The following is a 5,605-nucleotide window of genomic DNA, read 5'->3' on the forward strand; positions in this document are numbered from 1 at the left end:
TATTGACTGACGCCATTTCACTCTGTCAAGCGGAGGAAACTTCTGGTATTCATGCCAGTGCCATGGCTCTCACTAACACAAATACGACACCTCAACAGGTTGACGCGGTAAATCAGATACATCACCGCTCGTCTACGAGCCGAAATCGGTTTCACCCTCGTGGTGGGGGTCCACCACGAGAGTCTGGGCGTCCGTCTCCGCACACGCCTTCCTCTCGCACTTTGCCACGTTCATCGTCTTCCCCGCGGCCTGACTTTACGTCTTCCGGGCGGCCGGAACTTCGTCGCAATCCTGCCTCCCCTCAACAGCGCAAATGTCCTAACTGTGGGGGCAGACCTCACTCATCCAGACCTTGCCCTGCTCGAAACACCACATGCTTGAAGTGCAATGCTCGTGGTCACTGGGCTTCCGTCTGTCGGTCTACTCATGCCTTAGAAGCCCGTGACGCGCCCCATGACGATTATGTCGACTCGGACACCGACGCTCACCCGGGCTATGATTATGAGGGTGACCATGACCATGCCCCTTCCGATTATCTAAGTTATGGCCTCACCCTCCATCCACAGGTTTCACAAGACGGAAACCTTACGGTACATACCGTTCAATCACGGTACGAGTCTGATGAGCTCTATGACGAGATTTACATCTACAATCAACCAACCACGTTCAAGGTCGACACTGGTTCACAAGTGAACATTATCACGAAAACCATTTACGATGCCTTACCACATCAACCGTCGTTGCAGATGCCAAAGCACCGCGTTACGTCATATTCTGGTCACACTGTTCCCAGTACGGGGATGACGAGCCTCCCGTGCACCTCTCACACTGCTGCCTGCTCCTGTCAATTTTATGTCACCGATGAGGACCGCACTCCTATATTGGGCGCCCAAGCTTCGCTCGCCCTTGGGCTTATCGATCACATCGACCGACCCCTTGGTCCCCCACCTCGACTTCAGACGATGGAACTGCGCACTCAGGGTGACGACGACACCTTCACTCCGGCTGCAGTCATGGCGCAGTATCCCATGCTTTTTGACACCTTAGGCCAACTTCCTGGACACCCCATCCAGTCCCACAACTCCCATGGGAAACTGTTGGTTCTGACCTTTTTCAAGTGGACTCCCAACATTACATTCTATTGGTGGATTACCATTCCAAGTTTGTTGAGGCAAAGTTGCTTCAATCCACCAATGCACAGGCGGTGATCAATTTTATGAAATCCAATTTTGCCCGCTACGGCGCACCTCAACTGTTGGTCACGGATAATGGCCCGCCGTTCTTGTCTGCGGCTTTTAAACACTATCTTGAGCAGTGGGGTGTTAGACACACTACCTCCAGCCCCTACTATCCGAAATCGAATGGCATGACGGAACGGACCATTCAAATGCTTGAGAACTCCTTAATAAAGGCCAAGAAGGAACATCGTGACCTGGATCATGTATTACTGGATTATCGCACTACACCCAAAACAGATCTTCCATCACCAGCCGAATTACTTATGGGTCGTCGCCTACGCACACACTTAACTACCACCAACACCTCACTTGAGCCATTGTATCCCACGAACGACACCAAACGGGTCCTTCACGAAGGCCAAAAGAACATGGTTGCAACTTTCAACAACACGTCAACCAAGCCTCTACCTCAATTATACCCTGGTCAGGCTGTCCGCTACCTCGCTGGCCCTAGATTGTGGTTCCCGGCTAGAATAGCTTCAGTTGGCCCTGAACTTCTATCCTACCAACTACACACAACCCTGGATAAACTCATCCGTCGCACGAGAAGCCAAATTCGGTTAGATCCCTCGGACATCGAACGTACACCCGATACACATTCCGATCACACATGGTTCACCCCATGCCAACCAATGAGGCATGACCCGGAACCAGTTGCATGGCACACTCACACGAAGGCACGTCCGGCTCCACCGCCACTTGTCCCTCCTGCCGTCTCATCCCACCATCGTGAGACTCCTCTACCAACCGGCACTGCACCGACCGATGTGCCGATCGAACATTCGGTCTCCCAAGGTGCTCCGCCCACACCGATGGATCCACCGTTATCACAGTTGCCTAGTCGCCCGAAGCGTGACATTCGCAAGCCACTCCGCTACACAAACTAACTACTTAAACAAGCAACAGTACACTCGCCAAAAAGGAGAAAAAAAAAAGAAAGTTGTTACATTTGTACCTGTTGTATTACGCGCCTTACATTAGTACCTTAAAACCTCCCTAGACGGCGCCAGCCTAATCACAAACATTATAACAAACACTATAACAATTACTAGCTACATGAGGGACTGGCAGTCCAGAGCGGATCTCCAGCCCGCAGTGCAGCTAGGAAGAACGCCTCTTAGCCGCAGTTTGTAACAAAGTTAATTGTGTATCTCTTGATTAAAATAAGCTTGATTTAACCTGGCCCATAACTGTGTATGTGAAGATCTCATTTACTAGTAACTTAATCTAACAACCGTCACGGTATTTGAGTTTAGGAACACATAGTTTCATAATTCGCGTTGTAAAACGCGCATTTTTTGAGGTAGTTTTAGTTTGGGACGTGTTTCCTTTGCCAATCTCCGCATCACATTCAGGTGATTCTTCCTTAATGTCTTCTTCCGTCAGAATTCCTTCGATATTGCAAGCACCTTCGGCTTTTACCAACGAACCTTGATGATCAAAACGAAAAAATAACCCTAATAGTTTCATTAAACTGGAACTACATCAGGTTGCGTGTCAGAATCACAATAATGTGACACCATACCTATCCCAAATTGCTCGAGGTTCGTGGCTTCCACTTTAAGCAGACTTTGGTAAATGTTGTTGGTAACCTCAGCTGGTATACTTTGCGAACTATACAAATAAAAAATCGTTAAAAACTGATATAGCAACAGTAATAAAAGATTAATACACTTTATCAGAAGGGGATAATAGAAAAAGGATGACACTCTTTAGTTATATCATGTAACATGATTCTTCCCAGGCGAAGGACCCCTTTTTGAACATTTGCTTTCCTGCTCAACAAACTTCAGATGGGCATCACAACAACAATTCTATAACTGTTTGGTATTTGCTAAATCCTCAGCAATCAACTCTGCAGAAACCGTGATTGTCTTGACGTGGATGGGACAAAAATGACCACAAGCGCATGCGCCTTGAGCCTTGGCAAATAGTTAAGCGCCAATAGAGTAATGATGAGGGAACTATTTAACGCGTGTGATTTGGCTTAATAGTAACCTTGCTCCAAATATAAAATGATTATACAAAAACGAGTTTTGCTTCGCAGTCCTTAAAAAACTGCATTTATACACAATCCGCGGCACTTTTTCAAACCCACAAAGGGCCAGAAATTAGAAATTATTTTATGTATTGCAATTTGAAATTGAGTTTAATCGATATGAGAAATTTGGTTTTAATTGCGTAGTTCAAACATTTGATATGATTAGAAATTTTACAACAAAAACGGGTATAAATGCGGCGTTTCGAGATAAAGGGAGCTTAGATTTTCACGTATGAAATTATATAGAATCTGTTCCCGTAAAAACTTATCCCTGTCAAATAATTAAGGCGAAAAAATACAAAATGAGCTTTTAACATTTTAATTTTTCAGGGTGGAAGAGATAAAAACACTTATTTCGAGTAAAATGTCGCTTTACTACTCCTAAAATGAGGTCCCTCATTCTGATTTGTGGTTTTAAAAGCAGTGTCGTATTTCAGACATTTATCATACATTCAGAAAAGGTGTTCATATGTGTGTTGTTACATCTTGTATAAGTTTTAAACTTCAATTCGAACTCGAGTCATAATCGTCCTTGATTTAGCTCTTTGTTCCGAAACGCCGCATTTATACCCGTTTTTGTTGTAAAATTTCTAATCATAAAAAATGTTTGAACTACGCAATTAAAACCAAATTTCTCATATCGATTAAACTTAATTTCAAATTGCAATACATAAAATAGTTTCTAATTTCTGGCCCTTTGTGGGTTTGAAAAAGTGCCGCGGATTGTGTATAAATGCAGTTTTTTAAGGACTGCGAAGCAAAACTCGTTTTTGTATAATATCTGTCCCTTTTTGGGGAGAAACGTTATTTGGGAATAAATTAGTTCTGGAATAGTGAAACTCATTCGTCCAATTTTTTAAGACTAATTATATAGTATTTCACTAAATCGTAACTTGCATTCGGAAATTGGAATGGTCGGATAATACAATGCACTGTATAAAAACACACTATGCTAAATATTCGTTGAAACCATGTGAAAATTATAAAAATTCTCCAACTATTTCTTTGTGATCATTTAACGTTAGGCTTACAAAGACAAAAATTAGGCCCAAAAAGTTTTAAAAAAATCACGTGAACTTAATTTGAGAATCAAAATGGTGAAATTAAGCGCGAGATTTGAATTGAAACTTTAATTGAAATGCAGCGCGTGCTGGCGCGTGAGCTAGCGCGTGGTTTAAAATATTTATTTTTAAAACCTATACAAAAAGGCCAAGTTAACCTTACACTACGAGAAATGAGATACTATACCTGTTCAGCCTTTGCTAGTGCTGTAAAGTTAGGCTGTGAAAAAAGTGTACCCCCTTGGTCGCGAAAATGTTTCCACCTCATAATGTTAAGCTCCATAGAGTTTAACATTACGAATTCGGATTGAGTATAAATAGAAAATCCCTGACGGGATTTTCTTAATTACTTTTGATTTACGATGTACGGTCACAGGTGTGTCGAGGATAATGATGATTTAAAAAAAAATTGTTGATTTAATGTTTTGCCATCGATACTGAAGAGTAGGAATAGAGAACGGTTAGTATTTACTTCAGTCCGACTCATAGGCTAGTATAGAGCCCCTCCCTCCAACACGTAGCGAAAAGTTTAAATTATCTTATTGGCTCATTTCAACTACGTTTTGATGACGTTGCTGACGGCGACGGTGAAAATACGTAATTCCTTTTTACCTCTGTCGCTATGACCCGTCCGCCTCTTCTTTCATACCCATCCGTTACGTGGAAGGAGGTCCGGGAATTTGACGCGCGCCCACATTGCTCTGTTCTCTATTCCTACTTCTAAAATTAAATCTATCCCTGGTGTTATAAAAAGGGTGTAATTAAAGGACAAATGTACATGCAGTGGGATGGTTCAATGGGATATAATTTATCGTTTGGGTAGCAAACACAATTTTCACCAACCAATCACGAGGCGTTTCAAAATCATAAACAGAGACTTAAGGCTCTTTCAGATGATCCAACTTTTTGACTCAGCTTGATGGGTCAAAACGTTGTATCAACTTGCCCAACTTTTGAAGGAAAAAGTGAAATAAATCCTTCCTTTTCACACGACGAAACTTTTACCGCCAAAATGGAACTTTTTAAGCGCCACCTACCATGGCACTTACGAAATAACCGCCGAAAAAGGCTTTTTTGTAATTCATTTTGATTGGCTGAAGAAATGAACTTAAAAAGTTGAGTCAGCAAAAATTGGATCACTCATCCAATTTTTCCTAGCCAACTTTTTTGTTGACTCAACTCATCCCGCGTCTATTCACACGATCCAACTAGTTGATTCAACTCGAGTTGACCCATCAAGCTGAGTCAAAAAGTTGGATCGTCTG

The sequence above is a fragment of the Phalangium opilio genome, unplaced genomic scaffold, assembly GCF_054372755.1.
Source record: "Phalangium opilio isolate 3A_F unplaced genomic scaffold, DU_Popi_V2 ptg000209l_1, whole genome shotgun sequence".
NCBI classification, from domain to species: domain Eukaryota; kingdom Metazoa; phylum Arthropoda; class Arachnida; order Opiliones; family Phalangiidae; genus Phalangium; species Phalangium opilio.